This window comes from Lissotriton vulgaris, chromosome 1_1 (genome assembly GCF_964263255.1).
Source record: "Lissotriton vulgaris chromosome 1_1, aLisVul1.2, whole genome shotgun sequence".
Taxonomy (NCBI): domain Eukaryota; kingdom Metazoa; phylum Chordata; class Amphibia; order Caudata; family Salamandridae; genus Lissotriton; species Lissotriton vulgaris.
Genome location: NC_141685.1, coordinates 1,194,188,720 through 1,194,212,193, shown reverse-complemented (window position 1 = coordinate 1,194,212,193; position 23,474 = coordinate 1,194,188,720). Strand labels below are relative to the sequence as shown.

Sequence of the window (23,474 nt, the reverse complement as noted above, 5' to 3'; positions counted from 1 at the left end):
AGATACCTGGGGCAGGTGATCTCCCTGAACTCAGAGCACAACAAGCCATGGAAAGGTGCCCACAGCTCCTCAAAAGCATCTGTATCCCCCAGTGCCACCAAGGACATCTTTTCCATGCCAAGGACATGCAACAATCTATGCAGCCAGCCGACAACAGTGGGAAGTGTGGTGGAGCGCCAGTGTATGAGAATGTTTTGCACCGCTGACCCTAAGGCTATCGCAATCTGTCTGCCCCTTCTAGACCTGAGGGGGTACATCAACCCATTCGCCAACCCCAGCAGGACATAGGCAGGGAACCGTGGCAGCTCTATCTCAAAACATTTGTCCACCTCACCAAGAACCTCCTCCCAATAAGAAGCCAAGAGGGGACAATCCCACAGTATGTGTGTAAGCGTGCCAGTGTGGCCACAGTTACGCCAGCACGTCCCCGGCAGTGATCTATCCATCTCATGTAATTTCTCAGGAGTGCGGTACCAGTAGGTCGAAATTTTAGTGAAGGTCTCCGTGAGCCCCGTGTGATAGGCCAAGTGGCGTGAGCGGTAGGAGATGTGGTCCCATTCTGTGTGGCTCAACACTCGTCCGAGCTCCCGTTCCCATCGCTCCCTACCGGGGTTGTGAATGTAAAAGGGGGGGGGCTGCAGCATCTTGTACAAATCGGAGATAAGTTTAGCGTCCGACGTGCGAGTGATTAACCAGTGCTCGTACACCGTGATCTCCCGATCCGCCGATTCGCGCACTTGGGGTTGTAGTGCCCAGTGGCGCGCCTGCATATACCTCATGCGCTCCGTCTCAGGGAGGCCGTAGTCCCGCCGTAAATCCTGAAAGGGGATGACACCCTCGGGGCCATATAGGTGATACAAAGTGCAACAGCGGGCCGCCCGCCAGCGATCGTAAGCACCAGGCTCCAGTCCCGGACCGAAGTCCGGATTGCCAATTAACGGCGTGAAGGGAGAGGGAAAGGTAGTAAATTCATGCTTAGTGGCCACCGAGTCCCACACCCGAAGTGGGACACGTGTCACAAAAGATGCGTAGAGGTTAGGGGGCCGGTGTGACCGCCTCAAGAATGGCACCTCCTGTAGCGTTCTGCCCGCTACCGCCTGGTCCTGGAACAGCCAGTGTTTGTCCGACTCCCACCGGCTCCATTCCACCAGATAGCGAAGTTGGGCGGCCTGGAAGTATTTCTGTAAATCTGGTATCCCTAGCCCCCCAGATTCGGGCGCCAGCGTAGCAATGTTCCTCTTAATCCGCGGTCTACGGCCCTGCCACACAAACCGCGCAATGGCCGATTGAATCTCTGCAAGCCACCCTGTGGGGGGCTGGAATGGCAACGCCCTAAACAGGTATAGCACCTGAGGCAGGAGGGTCATCTTCACTGCGGCCACCCTACCGAGCAGCGACAACGTGCCCTTATCCCACCGGCCCAATTCCTCTCTGATTTTTTAGCTCAAAGCCGCATAATTGGCCGTGACCATCGCCGGAAGGGAGGGCGCCAACAGGATCCCTAAATACGGAATCTGGTCCCCGGACCAGCTCAGAGGATAAAGTCTCTGCAGTTCCGCCCTGGTGGCGCCTGTGAGCGAAATGTCGAGGGCAGCTGACTTCCCAAGGTTCACCTTAAAGCCCGCCACCGCGGCGAAGAGGTCCAATTCAGCAATGCAAGCCGGCAGCGACCTCCGTGGGTCATTGAGCGTCAAAATGATGTCATCTACATATAGGCTGATCGCGTGGGGAAATTCGCCCATCTTGACCCCGACAATGTCGGGGTTCTGCCGAACCCTTTGAGCAAACGGCTCCATATAAAGAGCAAAGAGCAAAGGGGACAGAGGGCATCCCTGTCGCGTGCCCCGCTCAATGGGGAAGGGCCGGGAACTGCCCCCGTTCACTCGGACCACCGCGGACGGGAACCGGTAGCAGTTGAAGATCAAGTGCCGGAACTTCTCGCCTATCCCGAACTTGCCCAAGACCTTCTCCAGGTAGGGCCAGTGCACCCTGTCAAACGCCTTCTCCGCATCTATGGAAAGGAGCATTCTTTCCCCGGGGATCCTGGAGGCCTTCTCAAGAATATGAGTCACCCTCTTTGTGTTGTCCACTGTCTGCCTACCAGGTACAAAGCCCGCCTGATCCGGGTCGACCATGCCCGGGAGATGAAGTGCCAAGCGTGCTGCCAATATGCTGGTGTACACTTTCAAGTCCGTGTTCAGCAACGAGATAGGACGATAGGACCCACAGGCAGTCCTGTCCTTGCCCGGTTTTGGGATCACGGAGACCGTGGCTTGCAGAAACTCAGGGAGAATGGCGCCCGGCTCCGCGAACGTGTTGAAAAGGCGGGTCAACAGAGACGCCAGCTCCTGACAAAAGGTTTTATAAAATAGAGGGATGAAGCCATACGGGCCCGGGGCCTTGCCCGGCTTGAGCCGGGAAATCGCCGTGACCACCTCCTCGATACGGATCTCCCGTTACTGGGCCTGATCCGGCATCAACGAAGGGAGCTGCACTGATTCCAGATAGTCCGTCTCCGTCCGGGCAGAAGGGGCCTCACCAGTGTAGAGATCTGCGTAAAAATTACGGAAAACATCCGCTATTTGCTCGAACTCCGTGACCGAGCGTCCGGCCGGGTTAACCAACTCCTTCACTCGGTGCTGTTGGTGTTGCACCCTGAGCTTGTTGGCTAGGAGCCGTCCGCAGCGGTCGCCACCGGTATAATACTTGTGCTTCAGACGAAGCATTGCGTATTCCGCCCGGTCCGTGTCCAGGGCAGACAAGAGTTTTCTGGCGGCTTTCAGCTGCCTCCAGATCCTGGGGGCTCCCGTTCTGTGATGAACCTGCTCCAGCTCCCGCACCTGCCGGGTAAGCTCGTCCCTTTTGAGCTGTCGATCCTTGTTCTCCGCCGAGGAGAGAGCGATAAACTCGCCCCGAAGCACAGCTTTCAGGGCTGCCCATTGCGTCGCGCGGGAGGTGTCGTCATTATCATTGACACGCTGAAATTCCGCAATGGCCGCGCGAATCTGTTCCACCGTCGACCGCCTGTGCAATAATGTGTCCCGGAGTCGCCAGACCCCTCTCGGCCGGACCACCGGGGGCAGATTGAAGGTGCCCTCTACCGGCGCATGATCGGAAAGAGAGAGGACCCTCATGTCAGCATTCGAGGCTAAAACGAGCATCGGTCCCGACACAAGTAAATGGTCCAGTCGCGCATAGGACTTGTGTGCGTGTGAGAAGTAAGAGTACGCGCGGGTAGTAGGGTGGAGGTGGCGCCACATGTCATGCAAGTCCAGCTCCTCAAGTCGGGTGCGAACCGAGCCCGAAAGCTCTCCCAACTGGTGGCTCCGTTGCACAGACCTGTCTAGAGCCGCGTCAAAAACCAGATTCAGATCCCCCCCCAACACTATGTGCCTATCACAGGTGGACGCCACGTCTTCCAGTGCCCTGTGCAAGAATTGCTCCTGGCGGTCATTGGGGCCGTAGATAGAGCCTACAGTCAGCACCAAGCCTCCCACCCTAATCCTGTACGCCAAGAGCCTCCCTTTCTGCTCCGCCACTTTGTGTAAGATCTCCCCCCGGAACCCCCTCGAGAACAGAAGTGCCACCCCCGCCGTTTTGGAGGCGCTGGAGGAGAAAAGCTGCGTGGGGAACTTAGGGGTACGCATTCTGGGACAGTCTTTGGCCAGCAGATTGGTCTCTTGCAACAGGCAGACATCAGCCTGGGAGTTCTCTAGCAGAGACAGTACCGCTTGCCTTTTAACCGGATTGTTCAGCCCTTTCACATTCAGAGTGACAACTTTAAGAGCCATCAAGGAGGGGAATCATTGAAGCGCACATAGGCGGGCAAGGCCCGGCAAGCGAGCGTAGAAGCCATTTCACGAAGCCCCAGCGCGCAGCAAACATAGACATCCCTACGGCACAGTACAGTCCCCAAACCCCACAACTGGAGGAACCCCCCCCCTTCCCTTGGAACATCACAAACCCAACTCCACACCATTCCCAACTCCCAGCCCCCTCGCCGACCCCCAAACTCAAAACACCCCCCGCAATTCCCATTCCCGCTCCCCGCTTCTCAAACCATAGAAAGAAGTCATTGTCCCAGTCCGGTCCTTTACGGACAAGGCCGTGGAAAGTCAGTTTAGTGGGCGTCCAGCCACCAACACCTGCACTCGCCATCCCGCACCACCCACCCCCAGAACCCCCGCACCTGCAATAAGAAAAGGCTAATGCAGACTCCCCCCGGAGTAAGTTCAGGCCGTCAGGGCCACTTCACCAGTCGCCGTCGCTCTGGAGGCCTCCTGGATGGCGGCCGACATGTCCGCCCGAATCGTGGGCGAGTCCGGTCGCTCCGGCGGCGGGGAGCGTCTCTCCCCAGCCTGCTGCCAACCGTCCCGAGTGCTGCGTCTGCGGCGCGGCGCCGGGGTGTCCGTATCCGATGCTGTGATGCCCAATACTGTGCAGACATCCTGAAGGGACCGGAGCTTGTGCAATATTCCGTTCCACCGAAAAATCAGGCGGAAAGGGTGCCCCCAAGAGTACTGTGTCCCCTGTTCCCGGAGGAAGTCCATGGCGATTTTAAAGGATTTTCTTTTCTGCAGTGTGACCGTAGATAAATCCTGATAGAGGGCCACCGGGTGGTCTCGGAATCGGAAAGGCTGCTGCCGCTGCGCCTCGCGAAGGATCCGTTCCTTCAGGGGGAAGTCCGGCAGGAAGGCCAAGATGTCCGGGGGGGGCGCCGTGGCCCTGCGGGGGCGGCCCACTCTGTGCGCCCTGTCGATGCGAACCTGAAAATCTTCTGACTCCCCTAGAATTGAACGGAAGAGGGCCTCCAGGTATGCGGTCACGTCCTCTCCCTCCTCGCCGGACGGGACGCCTCGGACCCTGATGTTGTTCCGCCCGATTTTCGAGGTCCTCGGCGTGGGCCTGCAGCTCGATCTGTTGCTCCCGCAGCCGCAGGACCTCTTGCTGCAGGTGGGTGATCTCCTCGTCCCTAGAGTGACCAGCTTCCTCCACGGTGTTGACTCGTTCTCCCAGGGAGTCCACCTCTCGCCGGATCTCGCGGACCTCCCCGGCCACCTCCTGCTTCAAAGTCTGAAAATCCTCCCGCAAGGAGCTAAACAGCGACTCGAGGAACGACCGCGTCACCGGGGGTTCACCGCCCTCAGCGCCCCTGGAAGGGGCCGGGGAGGTTGTGGCAGTTTGGCTCCCTCCGCTGCGTAGGGCCCCGCGTCCCAACATGTCCGGCAAAGTCCGATCACCCCTCCTTTGGCCCCTAGCGTTCGACATCCTGGCGGTACGGGAGTCAACGATGGCCGCCGCCCGGCGAAGAGGTGACCAGTGCCAAGGCAGCTATACTCCGGCCAGAAAGCACCGTCACACAGAGGCCCCGAGCAAGGCCGGGCAGCCGGTCCGGGGTTCACAAAATGGCCGCCCTTTACAGTCAATGGGCCAACGCCCAGGGATTGAGGCCTACCCCCGTCGCGAGTCCAGTAACGAAAAACACCGCCGGAGGGCAGGCTCGCGAGGCGTAGGCAGTCGGGGCCGGCACCCCTAGTTGAATAACAGCTCCGGGGGCGCAACACCACTTCTCCACAACCAGGGCTTAGCCGGAGCGGCCGCACGAGGCGAGGACTCTTCAAGCCCCGGTCTTGCGTAGCGGCCGGAGGCCGGCTCCGCCTCTGTCGATCTCCTCCGCTCGGCTCCGCTCTCTCCGATCTCCTCCGTTCGGCTCCGCTCCGCCGGCGAAGCCTCCGCCGGCACCTACTCGGCCACTGCGGCTCAGACACTCCAACGGGACACCACAGGCAGCCGAGCACACCGTCGAGACCCCAAGCCCGGAAGCCTCGCGGCCTCCGGATCGCACACCAGCCGCCCAGCGGGCTCCGCCCGGGCTATTTCGGTCAGAATCGCACCTCCGACGGGGCAATCAAGGCTCAACGGCCACTCCACACCACCACCGGGGCCACCAGGCGCAGTCACCGCTTGATCCGGGGGGGAATTAGCGGTTACGAGCGGTGCAGGGTTTCAGGGGCTCGGGAGCTCTCGGCAAGTGCGACCTCTCAGCCCGCCATCTTGGCCACGCCCCCGAAAAAGCTTATTTTAAGGTTAAATAATAATGTAAATTAATTTATATCTTTATTTTAGAAGTAAAATAAATCAAAAATGCTAAAGCACTATTTTTTATAACTCTTTTTATTAGAGCATGTATTGTTTAAAGTGGCTGAAAAGATCAATTCGACATGTTGAAATGACACAACACCCCCCACCCCCCAGAAAGTAGACCAAACGACCTGTTCCCCGACTCAATGCACATTTCATCTGGAGTCTGAAGTCTCTTCACACCATAACCACCAATGCCTATAACAATTACGCCCCCCCCTCTGTTGCTCCTTTAAGGGGGGTCTTTATTAGCCCATGTCTCTGTGCTCCGCAAAGGGGCTTGTAGACTGATTTCTTGGTCTACATGCACCTATCTAAGATGGTCACCCAACACTATAGTTGTGGGAGTTTTCTTGCTGCCTCCCAGCTAGACAGTGTGCCTTCTGGCAACCATGCGGGCTAGGTTACACCGCAATAATCCATATTTAGGTATTGTCTGTTCCCCCAGATTCCTAGCATTGCCAGCACCGGGCCCAGTGAAATTGTCTCCTCTGTGAGCTCCATTAGCCGATCCCGCACCTGGTCCCAGTAGCATTTAAGCTGCACAGTGTATGCTCAAGTGCACCCAGCTGGCCGTACCCCCTGGAGCATCCATCTGTATCTATGATCCCCATGCGGTGAAGACTGGTTCTGGTATAAAAGGCCCTGTGCAGGCTTTTTAGCAGAACCAGACAGAACACAGCCTGTGTCGCCACCTCTTTCGGGTGCCTGTAGCCCTTTCCCCAGTCCTCATTCTCCAGAGCTCACAGATCTCTCTCCCACCTCCCCTTGAATGAGGAGAGTGGGGGTTGGCTATTGTTGAGGAGAGTTCTGTGGTCCTGGGACTCAGCATGTCTATGAAGCAGTGCTGTTAATACTTTGTATTCTATGGAGGTCTCATCTGCAACCTTCTGAACAGCGTTCCATAGCTTGACGGGGGTGTTATAGCTGGAGGTAACCATAGCGTTGTGTTTTGGACAATTTATACTGGCTCTGGATATCTTGAAGGGGGAGGAGCTCGTTGCCACCCCATACATTCCCCAACTTTAAGATCCTAATAATGTCCCATTGCTATTGTCCCTCTAACTGTTGCCAATCCACCAGTATCCTGGATTCCCATAGGAGTGTCTCTCATGTCAATTTTCCAGACCATCATAACCTCTTTGTGGCCTTCCTCCAGGTTGTGATTGCTACCTGTGTGGGGTTGGTTGCTGTCTGTGTGCAACTAATGTTATATAGGTGCCGCAGATGTCCACCTATAGTGTCGGGTTCTGAGGAGGGCCGAAAGCCCACCCATTTACAACCAATAGCTTGGTTCCCAGTAGTACAAATGCATGTTTGGGAGGGAGACGTCTCCCTCATAGGGGCCTGTAGTAAGAGTTGACAGGACAATACAGGAGACCTTCTCATAGGAGCTGACTGGTGGTTGCATCTACCACTTTAGTGAACTGCTCTGGCACTTGATATGGTGTGTTTTGGAACATATAAAGAAGCTGAGAATGGAAAGTCGTCCCAAGTTACACCTGTGGAATTCCGTTTTGTCCAGCTTTATGTATATACCCAGATATTCTGGGAGCCAGCTGGAATACAACCAGTTTTATCCAGTTAATGCCGGACTGGTCCAGGTTGGACAGGTATAGTAGCATACCATTAGCATATAGTGAGATCAAGCCTTCCCAGCCCAAAGTCCATTGAGCCCCCTAATTTGTTCATCCATCCTCACCTTAGTGTCAGTGCGGAGAGAAGGGGCGAGAGAGGACATCTCTGTTGATGTTGAATTCTCTGGATATCTCACCATTAACCACGACTTGCTTGAGTTTAGTGTAAAGGAGTTAGGCCTAGATCAGGAATTCCAATACCATTGCTCCTTTTTGATTGCAGTAACTTTAGACTTGTAAATCTGGCTCCCCCACTTCTCAGGGAGTGGAAACATTTAAGTCTACACTTTTGAGTAACTTTACACTCTGAAACATTGAATAGCCAAAAGAAGTAATGTTACTAATTGTGTAAGGGTAATTTTTTATGTGAAATGCATTCACAAATGTGAGTATCTTTCTTATTAGCCACACCAAAGTCGTCCATTGTTTTTCCATTGCAAACCATGCACACCTGGACTTTTACCATGGATTTCAGCATGCTTTTTCACCAGAGTCAGCCGAAAAAGTCTGAACTATTTTCTTGAGTAAATGGATTCAAGATTAGATTCCAAGGTTTAAAATGTTTGCTGGTTCTGCTCAAATTGCTTCCACATATTGTGGACTATTCGGGACTCATAGAACTCATAGATTCGGGATGGTGCTGTGGAGTGTAAGGGTTTTTTAAAATATTTTTTTATTAGTGCCTATTTATATACATAAATCTATAACTACATATTTGCCACAAGTTTTAGCACAGACTAGAGTTAAGGAGTACCATTTTGTGTTTTAAAAAAAAAAATACCTTTGTATATATATTTGTGACAACTCGTGTTGAGACAACCTGAATAACTGAGAAATTTACAAAGGAAATAAACTTTGTATATTTAACGTATCCATTTAAAGTAATTATTATTATCTACACCATAATAATTTGATGCTAGCATGCACTTCCACAAGCCACACACATTATCCCTTAATATATTTCTCTACATATGGTGTTATTGGTAAATAAAAAGATGTGCTCTAACATATTTGGCTGTGCATTTAAGATTCACAACTGATGTGTAACTGCATAATGTACAGCTTATAGAGTCTTGCGAATTAGAAATGATGGAACCCTTCGGCTCTTGATGGGCTCCGTAGAATTGTGACGTAAGTGTTAGAGCCGAATACACTGAAGGCTGGTTTAGAATGTTTAGTTTGCAGTTACACACACACAAATAAAGACGTGTATTACTAAGCTCCATGTGTAGCATAGTCATTAGCGGGTACCCGGGCTGGGGAGGACGCTACACAGGTGAGGGGGTAGTTATGTATTTCTTCCAGTTAAGTGGCCCACAAATTTGCGGTATCTACTCAGAAGTCCACACAACAACTAATTAGATGAGAATGATATCCTAAAGATGTTTGAATACATTGCATCTTTTATTTACTCGTCAAGCCTCTTGATCCAACCTTCCTGCTCTAAAGTATGTCAATTTGACCCAAATCTCTTGATGTCTTTTTCCTTCAATTTGCCTACCATTTTTTAATGCAATATTTAACACATAGCTTACAATCTAAAATCTTTAATGTCTGATATTAATCAACTTCTTTTCTCAGTATTCAATATGACCAACTTCATTGGTAACAGCTATTACTACTGCCTTACCCTTGTTCCAGTGTAATTCATTCATCATAATTCTTATATTGCTTAGCTGCACTTGATGTTCCTACCTGGTCAATCCTGAACATAAACAAGTTATTGCCATATCAGTAGTTCTCCATAGTTTATTGTAAGGTACCCAAACGATTGAACTTAATTCAACTACATGCATACAGATTACTAATATACTTTGAATGCACTGTTTGATGACCCGGTTTTCTTTTTAATAACTCTTCATTATTTACTTTTAGTAACATTTGGTATAATGTCATCAGACATATAATTATGTGTATCATGTTTTTCAAGGCCTTACACAACTTACATTAAAATAGTACAGATCTGCCAACATATATAAACAACTTAAGAACAATAATACAATCATAGAAGGAGATATGTATTACCAGCATTGTGTATACAACCCATCAGTGTGACGTTAAATTCAATTAAAGTTCATTCTATTGATTGGTAGAATGACATCTCTCATGTCCCATGCACAATCACCAAAATCATATAATATACCCCTGTCCATCCATCCAGGCTGTGAACAATCATTGTCCCTGTGTCCTACATATCATAGTAAATCACATTATTCTTCATTGTTACATCTGGTTTGTTCAAGGAGCATTTCCTTAGTTTTGGACTATAGTGCCAGTAGAATAGTATCCTATTCTGTGACAGAAGTAACGCTCCTTTATCTCTCCATATAAATGTCACACCATCAATTTCTGCAGTAGTTAACTTTTGTCTCACATCTTCTGACATGAGGTGTCCTAGTGGCTTTGCAGTTCACAGCTGTACTGTGTTTATCCCTAACTAGTGCCAAATCTATGAACTGAGATATTTTCTTAGTCTGTGCTGATCTGGCAAAAATACCTAGTAAGCAGAATTCCATAATATCCTCCAGTTTTTACCTACCAGATCTGATACCAGTCACCAGCAATGACCAGTATTATTGGCCAACGGGGCACTCAATAACTGTATGAAAAAAATTGGCAGAGTCTTTATTACATCTGGGGCACATTGCTAAAGCTCCAGCATACATTTCTGGCAATCAGTCCGGAGAGGAAAAAGTGTGGTGTGAGTAATTGAGTTATGTGAACTTAAATTCTTAGCATGCTCCAAGACATAAGTCAATTCTTTCTAGGGAAGTTTCTTACCCAAATTAATTTCCCAAATAATTTTTTGTGTTGTCCTGTGGAGATATTGTTTGAAGCCAATGCAGCAATAAAGTGCCAAAGCTGCCTCTTGTCTCTTGTTGTACCCCATGTGTCATAAGAGCATATATTAACTCAGATTTTAGAGGCTCTGTAATTTCTTTTATTAATCTAAGTTAAAACTTGCTCTGCATTAAGTTCCAAGTCTGCCTGCAGTCTCCTTAATGTTACTAGTGTATTAACTCTATATAGATCCCACACAGTAGCTACATCAGCCTGCGTCCATGGTTGAACGTCAATGAATGCAGCACCATCAGTTAGCCTGGTCATAGACCCCAGAAGCAGGCCCGATGAATAAAGTAGAATGCAGAAAAAAAGATGTGCCTTATAGCCCTCCACCTCCAATAACCCTATTTTCGAGTAACTTTCAAAATATTGTCTCTGTCGCAATGTTTGAGTAACCTCACCACCATCGTATGTTTGCTGGGACCCTATGGGCTCTCCCTATGGAGAAAGCTTTTCGAATTCGTGAAAGCATCATGTCTAGCAACATGCTTTCTATAAAGTGTCTGCCAACCATCCCTTGACTCATTCTGGATGCACAACAATCTGGATATTGTTCGGTGGCAACACTCTTCTGCATCTTCAGGTCTGTCATAGAGAGTCTGCACTTCTTTCTGTAGTTCATGCTTCTATTCCTGATGGTCAGAGATTATCGGTCTCATTGTGGCAATAGTGAATTCAGTTTTGACTACCCTGCCTGAGAGTTTCCTATGATCCACCAAAGCAAACCCACATTCAACGCAATGTCTTCAGTTTTCAGCCTGAGGGGTGTACAGAAGTCTAGAATAGCTTACAGAATAGTGTCAAACTTATCCAACACACTGCGCCTTGAATTCACATCCAATGTGGCTCTCGATTTACCACTGGTCCATCCTCATCTGTTTCCGTCGTTCAACCTTCCTTCATTTTCTCTCTTTTAGTGTTTTTATTCTTTCTTTGCCTTTTTCCCCATTTCTGAATTCGGTGGCAGCATCATCACCTCTCGGTATGAGGATGTTTTTCATCACTAAGTAAAAAAAATCAAACCCGTTGGGCGATATCTTGCCTCATATAGTCAGCAAAATATGCAGACACCCATATCTACTGACCTAAAGCTGAGTTACCCAGTCAAGCATTTCAATTAGATTGGAGCCCCTTCATCCCAGGAAGACCACAGTTTATCAGTCTCATGGGGGTATGAGACATTGGCAGTGCACTCAGTTTCAGGACTCTCTTGATGGGTCACAGGATCCTGTCACAGCAATCCTGTAGTTCCTTTGATGGCATACTTACTACACAGCTGATGCAACTCTCCTTGTACACCATGTTGACACCCCCTTTTTCAGTCTGCGGCTGCTGTGTCTCTGACTGGGCCGCAGGGGGTCCAGATCTTTGCCTCTCTTCTCTTTCTTCCGGGGAGGGAAAGGGTACGGTACAGTCTCCTCATTTATTCCAATCCTCACACCCATCTCCCAGGTTCAGTATAGTCCAGGAAGGCTGATGCCTCCATCTCTGGTCCTCTTCCCTATTCTTCAAGAGCTGGAGAGCGCATTTCACCAGTATCAAAATATGAGGTAAATCACACCCTTATGCTCCGGGGAAGTCCTAACACATAACTGTCAACGTGCGGACAGGAATATTGGGCAGAATAATTGTAGTTTGTTTAAAGTGGAGCGGGAGCCTTTCATGCAAGTGTCTGCAACATTCTCTGGATCAGCCATGCACCCCCATCCCCCCGTTTGATGGTCCTTTTACCTTCTTTCAAAACTTTATAGACTTGTGAACGAAAATGGTGGTTCTGTAATGAACAGCATGATTCTGTTAAAATCTGTCAGAATCTTCAAATATCTGTCTTAATAGTTTACATGAATTGTACACCATTGAAAGAAATTACAAAGGGAAGTTCTTTATTATAAAGAACTCTTCTAAAATGTTATGACCTCATTGGTAGTGGGCACTTGTATGAAAACATATTCAACCCATTTTGAAATGTTGTCGAATAGCAAGTCGAAATGTTCTGCAGCACTTGACCTAAATATTCAAAATCTTATTTAACCCTTACCAAAAATACGTTTCCATTCAAGTGTTTCTGTTATGATCAGTCCAAAAGACCTTCGTAGCTAACCTAATTGATTAATTCTGAGGGCACTGTGTTTTCAGTGCTCAAAAATAACCTATTCTCCAATGGAAGAAAATCGTCTGTCTTCTATGGTGGCAGCAAACTGACTAACTGGCAATCCTTGGCACCATTGCTCACTTTCAGTTCAGATACAACACTCCATAGCTTTGTGACACTTTTGTTGAGCAACATGCACTCACACTTTATGACATTTTATGCTTTTACTGCATCTATTCTCTACACACACCTCAGATAGAAAATCAGTTCTTTCCTCCCAGAATCTTCTCCACTTTAATCCACATCCTTTGAGAAAGTGTATAGGTTGTTTTTGGTATTTTGTTGTAATCCATTCCACTTGGAATGCTCTGTTTCCCTCCTTCCCTGCTCTTCCCTTAAGCTAGTCCCCTCCAGTGTTTGCTAACATTCCACAGTGCCCTCCAGCTTCCTGGAACCTGTGGTGGTGAGAAGACGACTAAAGAAGAGTTCTTCACTTACCTTATCTTCTTTCTTCAAGATAACACTGGCGACGATTCATCGGGTGGGGACGGCTCACCACCACCCCCAACTCTTGCTCCAAGTCAGCCGTTCTGGTTCTACTATATGCAAGTGAGTAATTTCCCTCACTTCTTCATCCTGTTCTACCAGCCTCCACGCTTCTTCCAGCCTTGCTGTGCCTTGGTATGTGATGTTGAGGACTTCCAGCTCGGCCTCTGCCTACCCGAGGTTCACTCACATGGCCCCAGCTGACGTGGCAGTTGAGTTCATTATCATGGTTTGTTAGGCAGCACCAGCTCCGTGGTGCATTACATTAGTATTCAGAGAGAGTGAGGGGTCTGAATATTTATCTGCCGTCTGCGTGGACCTTCACAGTGGACTTTCTTTCACTTGAGGAGCGGGCGCGTGTGTTCACAGCGTGTGGGCAACTGACAGAATATCTGCCGTCTGCGCATTCGTTGAATAGAAGAGAATTTTCGTAGAAGTGGTACCTGCTCAGGGATTTCTCATCTTTGTGCCTGCTCGCATCATGTTTCAAGGGGAGACTGGCGAAGCCGAGCGACAGAGCATGGTGTGGGAACTCTGACGCACTCCCTCACCTGTTTACCGGCGCAGCTGACTAAATCATCACCTGAGGAGATTTGTGGTGCGCTTCCGCTCTCTCCCCACCAACGGGGCTCTGCTGGTTCTTCATTGCCTTCCTTAATGCTAATGTACCGTTGAGTTTAAACTATAGGGGTTTACGTACGTTTCGGGGTCCCGGTAGGACGTGCAATATTTTTTCAAAAGGAATTACCTTGCCACCAGTTTTGGAACTGCTAGTTACTCATGCAGATTTGGAAATACAACGCATCACGTCATTGCATTTTACTTTCACAGTTGTATTAATTCAACTTAATTTCAAACATCCTTTCATTTTTTTGAAGCATGAAAAGAATACACATTTCATTCATTTATACATTCCTCATGAATAAATGTTAATAAACACATTAAAAAAACTGGACAATTCAAAAACTTAAACATGACAACAATACATTCAAATCTAATGATTAATTCAAACAATTACACCAGTTGGTGATTCAAACAATGCCTGTAAGCGCATTGACATTGAGTATTGTTCAGTTCGTTGAGCGCTTCAAACAGGTATACTGCGGGGACAACTTTCTCTGGAAGTGATTTGCTCTCGGGGTATATTTCATGTAGTGGCACCCTCTCTAGAGCTTCAATTAATGAGGATCCCACGCAGGCAAAATATTAGCGTGGCTCTTCTTAACAGGTTATGACTTCCTGATGGAAATGTAGGCGATATTCTTCAAGCTTCACTTGGCAAATGGCATCTCTCAACAAACATTCATCGCCAGAAATCCCCTGAAAAAGGATTACCTATACTTTCTTTGCGGGCCATAAACTCTCCAGGACCTGTGCTTTCAGCATTTGAGCTCCCTCAAGACCGCTGGTGCTCACTGGTCCCCCCCGCTGCCGCACCGGAAGATCTTGCGGCTGCCATGCGGGGAAACTACAGCCCCCAGAGGACTTTGCTTCCTGAGCCCGCCCACCTCCACCCATTCCCGCGCCCGGGAGGCGCATAAATCAACGGCGCTCCCTCGGGGGAGCGCGAAACCTATACTTTCTTTGCGGGCCATAAACTCTCTAGGGCCTGTGCTTTCAGCATTCGAGCTCCCTCAAGAGCGCTGGTGCTCGCTAGTCCCCCCCGCTGCCGCACCGAAAGATCTCACAGCCGCCGTGCAGGGGGTCTACAGCCCCCAGAGGACTTTGCTTCCTGAGCCCGCCCACCTCCACCCATTTCCGCACCCGGGAGACGCATAAATCAACGGCGCTCCCTCAGGGGAGCGGGGAACCTAAACTTTCTTTGCGGGCCATAAACTCTCCAGGACCTGTGCTTTCAGCATTTGAGCTCCCTCGAGACCGCTGGTGCTGGCTGGTCCCCCCCGCTGCCGCACCTGAAGATCTCGCGCCGCCGTGCGGGGGGACTACAGCCCCCAGAGGACTTTGCTTCCTGAGCCCGCCCACCTCCACCCATTTCCGCACCGGGGAGGCGCATAAATCAACGGCCCTCCCTCTGCGTCGCGGGACACGTGCTGGGCGACGCCGGGCGAAGCCCAGGCCAAGGGCGGGCCCGTCTAAGCCCGTCCAAGACCGGGAAAGGCTGGGCCGGGCGCCCCTCTTGGCATTTCTACCAAAAGTACATTACAACAGTAAGAAGATTGATATTCTCATGAGTTTCTATGTACTGCTAGCTGTTATACTGTGGGGACCCCAAATCTAACAATTATCAGCTCCCAAATCCTATTTCTTCTATCTTTTGTGTGCCTGCCCTGAAAGGAAAATTGCTACTGCTATTGGTTAGCTGTTGGTGCAGCCTATGTATCTACAATTGGATATGGCCACTAAAACTAGCAAAGGATCGAACATTTCTGTGGGGGGAGGTGTCAGAGGGACCTTGGATGCCTTTCTGACGAAGAGGGTCTCGAATTTAGAGCGTGAAATCTCTGTGGTAGAGAGCCGCCTATCCTTCGAATTTCAGAAAAATAAACGATCCTCTTTGGGCTCAATAAGGCTAACAACGACTCCACCTACACTTAGCACACTAAGCAACGAAAACATCTCCATCACAGACATTGGCATCCCCTTGTTATTCCAAGATTATTCACCCCCACAGACTTCAATTAGTAGAACGCCTGCTGAGGTGGTTAACTTGGACCCCTCTGTGGATTTTTCCTTGGAGGAGTCCTCCCTGTTACAGTTGCCAGAGCCTAATCCCAAAATTAACAGGTGTAAAGTCACTGCTACTAAACCAGCTCCAGGAGCCTCATTAAAAAGGAAGAGAGGCAGACTTTTTCAGCGGGGAGGCGAACCAAAGCACCTAGAACCTCCTAAAATTCAAACGTGGGAGAGAATATTGTAGCAAAAAAAACTCAACCACCGAGCTTGCCAAAACCTCAGGGCGATACTAACCCGCTTAAATTACACCCTCCAGAGAGAGCCCAAAAACAATGTACCCTGGAAAATATGGAACCTCTAATCAGGTCCCTAATTCTCCCACTAACAGAGAGGATAAAGAGAATGGGCAGTGACCTGAATGGTCTAGCGGAAGTTACTACCTCAAACACTAAAATTCTAAAAGAACTAGTAGCACTTGTATCGGCCAACATCAATAGCGGGCACAACTCCAGTAACACAAAAAGCCTTTCTACTGGGGATATGCCCACACTGCCATGCTCCAAACTGTTTACTAAGGTTGCTGAGAAAATGCCAATGGGGGGCGCGAGAGCCCACACAATGCTAAAGAAAGCAGCCACAGGGGGCGTGAAAGCGCCTATGGGAACCGAGAAAACAACAACAGGGTTATCAGGAGATAAGGAGTTAAAGAGCAGAGGAACTGCTGACACGACCCCCAATTCACATCCACCTTCTAAAGATAAAGGAAAGGATGTAATTACTGAAAAAGGCCCATTCCCCACAGAAAGTCTCAAAAAGAATAAATCACCACATAGATCTACCACCTGAGGTGGCTCCATATGCTATTATTCTCACCAGGGTCCCCGAACTCTTAGAAGGGAAGGAAGAAGGTTACCTCGAATTAAAGAACAAAGTGGTACATTGGCTCACGAACAGGCCATTGCCCCCTAATATCGACGGAGAGATAGCACATGTGAGAAGACTGGCCTGGGTGGGACAGCGACCAAAAGATTTAACTGGACACATAATAATCATCAACTTCAGAGACCCAAGGGTGGTTACACATATAACTGATTGGTATCTAGAGCGGGGTGATAAAGGCATATCAACCAGGAATTTGAGCTACTTCTACCCACAGTGTTTGGTGACAACTCGGGGTAGACGTGTTTTTCACTACAAGTTTAAACACATCACTTACACCTCTTTTTCACCAAAGTATTTAAATACTAATCAATGGAGATCCCATCATGATGGCCATACGGTAACAGAAAAACTAGATAGCTACTGGGCTGGGAATGTACGGCCCACCCAATTCATGCCATTCACTTCATACACTCCACATTGGACAATTCCCTTAACGAATCGATATAATGCTCTCTCGGGTTTGGACGACCTAGATTGACAGGTTAGGCACTCCCCGGGGGCACACGTAGAAACATCAATAACGTTGTTAACTATAGTGCCACACCAGAACTTGAGGAAAGATACCCTCGGCACCGAAGAAGAAGAGCTATATAATTTAAATGTAACTGCTTTACCCAGCGATATAGCTGTGGAAGAAACCATCAAGCCACATGGGACCGACAGCCAGCCTTTAACTATCCCCCTGGTCCAGATGACTGCGTTCCATCAAAGGACATTAGAACCAGAGAAAGCCCCCTCTTAGAGAACACAGGTGCCAAGCTGACCAATCAGTCTCATAGCCTCATATCTTGGAACGTGGCGGGTCTGTTAACTAAGGTCTCCCAGCAATCATGGTTAGATATTGTTACGGAGCATAGCATAATATGTTTGCAGGAAACATGGACAACAGAGGAACGACACATTATAGGTTACCAAACCTTTTATACTCCAGCTTTGGTCAGCGTACAGGGTAGAAACAAAGGAGGCCTCTGTATTTATGTCGCAACGACAGGGGACATAAAAGTTCACAGGTTCCTGAGTATGACGTTCTATCAAGTATTGGTGTTTAGTTGGGGCCAATCACATAAAATAAATATAATATTAGTTAACTTTTACAACAATGTGCCAACTAATACAGTAGAGCTTATAATTCATAACCTCATGACTAGTTTAACATCTCTAAGAGACCAGATAAATGGAGAGAAGGTGATAATTTGGGTTGGGGATTTTAATTGTACTATCTGCCCCCATCATGCAACTGGCCTCTGTGGCCTGGCTGACCATAGGGAAGATAGCCCTACTCATTTTGCCCACCCAAAACTAGGTAATATTTTTAATGAAATCACCTTCCACCTTAATCTCTCTTTTGTGAATGAGCTATGTAACCCGAACGTCCCTTTTCAACCGCCTTATAACGGACGCGGGAGCAATTCCGTAATTGACTTTACCTTAATGTCCTCTGATCATGCGGGATTTGTGAGCACTTGGGAAACAGGTTCGGCCTACTCAGTGATCACTACCCTATCTCTTTTACAGTAAAAATTAGTGAGGAGAAACGAATTATAAAGGGTAACCCCCTTTATACCCCAAAGATTAACTTGCCCGCTAAAAACGGTTATGTTATCAAATGGTAGAAGTTTGAGCCTGCTGGGTTCCTGAAAAAATTAATATTGTCATCCCTCGAAGATTTTGGGGTATGCTTGGCACACGACGAGGAACCAGCCAAAGTAATGGCCTCCTTTTCAAACATTCAATTAGCGGTAAAGAATTTATTGGTTAGAGAACACACATCTGTCGCAAACAAAGCGTATGGGTGGTTTGACAGTAAGTGTACCAAGGCACTAAAACTTTTTAAAAAGGCTTTGAAAACTACACCTAAAAATCTTGACCTAATCCGACAAGCCAGAGGTACATATAAAGTGACTATTAAGACTAGGAAAGCCACTCTAAAGAAAGAGGCATGGACGTCTCTACGTGAGGCCTCACACCGGAGAGACAACACTGCTTTCTGGAGAGTGGTAAACGCTCCATACCTGCAAAGTAGAGTTGAGTACTTTATTGATGTAGCAATAACAGGTGACACCTGGGTGACTCATTTCAAACACCTTTATAATAGACTGACGAGTGGACTTAGTATGAACACTCCTAATTACATTATACCTAGTTCTAGTGATCTATTCATTTAACAACATTCCCCTTAGACATAAAGTTTAATTGTCAGGAGCATTTTCTATCCCCCATACACATGCACCATAGATGGCTGTGGATATACATTTGGCCTTGTAAATGTGTATCAGTTCCTTGACAAGTTTCCCGGCTATTTTTGCCGAGACGTTTTTCAGGGCGCCGATAGTCCGTGTAAAAGCCATTTTTCTAGCTGCTACCGCTGCATGCCAGCTTCCCCTCCAGTCGAAGGTTACGCCCAAATAGCAGAATCTGTCAGTTGTTTCAATTTTTTGACCTTCGAGAAATATTGGACAAGACGCCCTCTTCAACCCTGGACCGCAGGACATTGTATACGTTTTAGAGGTGTTCACTTTTAAGCCAGCTACCATGGAGGGGATATCAAGAGGTTCATTGAAAAAGATGGTATCCGCCCATCTAGTAAGTGTCAGATGGAATCTCGAGAAAAAGAATTACACTGTTCTTAGATACCAGGAAATTACTTATCGTGAGGGTTTGCAACATTATCTCACCCTGGTCTTAAGCCCCTATACCCGCACATTGCTGACCCGCCTTAGATTAGGTACTTTTTTCCGTTTAGTTACTTTCCCTACCTGAAACGATTGGTCTATGGATAATCTAACTTGCCCTTGCGATGACAATTCAAAGCAATCAAATATACACTGTATGTTATTTTGCAAATTCTACCAGGGTCCACGAAGGGCCTTTCTGATACCTATCTTTAAAGCGTCGGGGATCCGCACTTGCAGATTAGCATACGTGAAATTGCAACAGTTAGAAGACGACCATGTTATTTTTGCAGTCTCAAGCTTTTGAAAATTTGTTATTAAATTTAGGAATAAGGAATACTATGTAGAGCCTTGTATTTTTACCTCCCAATCATACAAATTTTTATATATTTAATCATGAAGTTTTTATAAGATTCGTTTGATCAAGCTTTTCTGAACATTATGGATGTATTTTGCTCTTTTTAAAACACAATAAGAAAATGATCTTTTAATGTTATACTGTGCTTTTATGATTTTAATCTGAAAATCGAATAAAGCTTGTTTTGAATTTGAATTTGGATTACAACATTCACAAGGTGGTATGTAAAGCCCTCTATGAAGTATTTTGGCTCAATTTAACCCCTTCGCTGCGGCGGCAATTCCGCCACAGCGCTGGGGGGGGGGGGCAGAGCGGCGGGCGCATGCTTGTGACGGAGCCGCTCCGTCATGAGCCGCGGTTGCGCTGTGCTCATGACGGAGCGGTTCCGTCATGGCCCCCGCCCGCTCAATAGAACGCGCCGCGCAGGCGCGAAATCAGCGCAGTGCAGGCGCGGCGGCAGGGCCATGACGGAACCGCTCCGTCATGAGCACAGCGCAACCACGGCTCATGACGGAGTGGCTCCGTCATGAGCATGCAAGGGGTTAAATCGCAAATAAGGATACAAGGTGGGAGTCATCGCAAGTAAACACGAAGACCGCAGTGTCTAAGAAGATACTATTAGGAGATTGAATTTCAGCAACGAAGATAAGATTACATCGTGGTCTAAGCCCTGATGATAATCCCCTGAGGCAGAGGGGGGTTGTAAATGCGTCAGCAAGCTAATATTTTGCCTGCGAGGGATCCACATTAATTGAAGCTCTGGAGAGGGTGCCACTACGTGAAATATACCCCGAGAGCAAATCACTTCCAGAGAAAGTTGTCCCCGCAGTATACCTGTTTGAAGCGCTCAACAAACTGAACAATACTCAATGTCATAGCGCTTACAGGCATTGTTTGAATCACCGACTGGTGTAATTGTTTGAATTAATCGGTAGATTTGAATTCATTGTCGTCATGTTTAAGTTTTTGAATTGTCCAGTTTTTTTATGTGTTTATTAACATTTATTCATGAGGAATGTATAAATGAATGAAATGTGTATTCTTTTTATGCTTCAAAAAAATGAAAGGATGTTTGAAATTAAGGTGAATTAATTCAACTGTGAAAGTAAAATGCAATGACGTGATGCGTTGTATTTCCAAATCTGCATGAGTAACTAGCAGTTACAAAACTGGTGGCCAGGTAATTCTTTTTGAAAAAATATACTGATGAGAGCGGTATTAAACTCTAATCTCTGCATAGTTGAGTCAAGATGTCAAGTTGTTTTTTTCACTTCATTTGAATTCTAGCGTTGTTTATTGGCACACAACTCTACATGTGTACTTTTCCATCTGTGAACTTCAAGTGTGGAATTTTTACTAAAGGAAATGCGGCTTCCTTTCTTGTCTGCCTACTTTCAATCACGCTGACAGGCACAGCTTTTCATGGTATAACCAGCATCTCAAATTTCTCTTCCTGCATGGTTTCCTTCATTCTCAATCAACCCAGCTTTATTCACCTGTTGACGCTGACTAGCACAGCTATTCTGGGTGTTTTTTACTCAGTGGGAGTCTCTTTTTCCTTTCAACTTTGTTGTTTGGCTGATGGGCACAGTTGTTGGCTATACTGTCCTGCCTGTCATTTCACGCTGATGGGCACAGCTTTACTTTATTAAAGTCACGCTGATGTGCACAGTTATTTTCACCATAGTTCTCGTAGGTCTTTTCACGCTGACGGGCTCAGCTCTTCAAAATGTTGCTGTCTTCTCAGTACTGTTCATCTACATTTGCAGTGCGCACAGTGTTGTGTTTGTGCTGTGGGGGTCTATCATGTAATGCTGGGGTTTTTACTTTATACAGACGGGCACTAATTCATGGTGTAAATTACTTCTAGTCTTGAGTTACATTTCCCTGTATCTGTATACCATACAATTGTACGTTTGAACCTCCCTATATATCTATTTTCAACGGTTGCTAGCATGGCAGCTGCTAACATGTTGCAAACCCCACCCTTTCTTAAAGAGGGGGGAGAACCTTTACTGCCATGGAAGCAATGGTTTGGATTATTAGAATCTAACCCAATTGCTATCGGTGGGGAGAAATGTTCTCATTTACGAGAACTGCACACCCGATTGCACAACTTGGGCATTGAGGGCAGAAAAGTTTACGCTGATATTTCGGTCAATGCAGATGGAGGAAGTGATAGTGATGGTGTTGAAAATGTATACTTGGTGGCTGTAAACAAATTAGAAAAACACTTCAGCATGAAAATAAATGTGGTGTTAGAGAGGCATAAGTTCTTTTCAAGGACACAAGGGAAAAGTAGAAAAGTTAAAGCTTTCATTGCTGCATTGAAGGGCCTAGCTAACACATGTGAGTTTGAGTCTCTTCAAGATTCCTTAATTATGGACCAGTTGGTTAGATGCACGAACAATCCCAAGATACAGGAGAGGCGTCTGGTTGCCAACCCTGACCTCAAGGAAGCCATAGACATAGCGGTGGGGATTGAGCACACAGCTGATTGTATGGTGGCAATGAAAGGAGAAGGGGGTCAATCCACGGAGGTCAATGTCATAAGCAAACCCGATACAGGTAAAGATAACACAAATAAGCTGGTCAACACGTTACCTCCCGGACCCAAACTTAAGTGCTATAGGTGTGGGAGCCCTAGCCACCTTACCAACAACCCCATATGCCAAGCACGTTCTGTCATCTGCCACAAATGTGGAAAAAAGGGACATTTGTCCAGGGATTGTCATGATCAGCGCTCCAAATCTGCATTGTCAATTGATCCTGAATCGTCCCCTGAACCCAAGTTCATCTTCCAACTTACTGATACCAATGATACGGACACATTTCCTTCCTGCAACATCACATTAGACAACAAACCTGTAACTGTATTTGCAGATATTCTCCCAACTGTTTCCCTCATGGCAAGAAAGCATACAGCCTCCTGATATGCAACCAGGTGGTTACAATGGGGATCCCATAACCTTGTTGGGCATGACCACCAAGGAGATAGGGTTTAAAGGAAGGAATACTGTAGGCAAGATTTACATCACCCAGAAGGGATCCAATTTGTTTGGGTGGAAACACCAAAGGGAACTAGGAATCTAATTAGATCCCAACAGTCCTGATCAGGTTCTTTTGGTAGATCCTTCAGTTGGGGGGATGGATATGTGCAACAATTTCCCCAAAGTATTTTCTGGGGAACTAGGTTTACTTAAGGGTTACTAACACTCCATTAAGATAAAATCTAATGCTAAACTGGTGACACACAAAACTAGACCTATACCCAATTTGATGCATGCTCCACTTAGCATGGAGTTAGACAGATTACTGTCCCAGGGGGTGACTGAACCCATTGAGTGCTCGCAATGGCTGGCCCCCATTGTTCTCACCACGTAAGCATCTAGCAAGGACATAAGGCTATGTGATGACCTCAGGGACCTTAATGAGAACATCTGGGTGGCAGGCATCCTCTTCCACGCATTCATGAGGTCCTTACCCTTATCAAAGGTGCAAGTTGTTTCAGTGTTCTTGACCTATCCTCAGCCTACCACCAGGTAGAGCTCCACCCTGACTCACGCCATCTCACCTCATTTGTAACTCCACTAGGAGCATTCCAATTC

General features: G+C 47.6%; 1 protein-coding gene across 2 annotated transcripts in view; it reads left to right on the top strand.

Moving 5' to 3' along the window:
- PRKAB2 (protein kinase AMP-activated non-catalytic subunit beta 2) overlaps positions 1 to 23,474 on the top strand; it is a 359,499-nt gene that overhangs the window by 261,320 nt on the left and 74,705 nt on the right. The window lies entirely within an intron of this gene.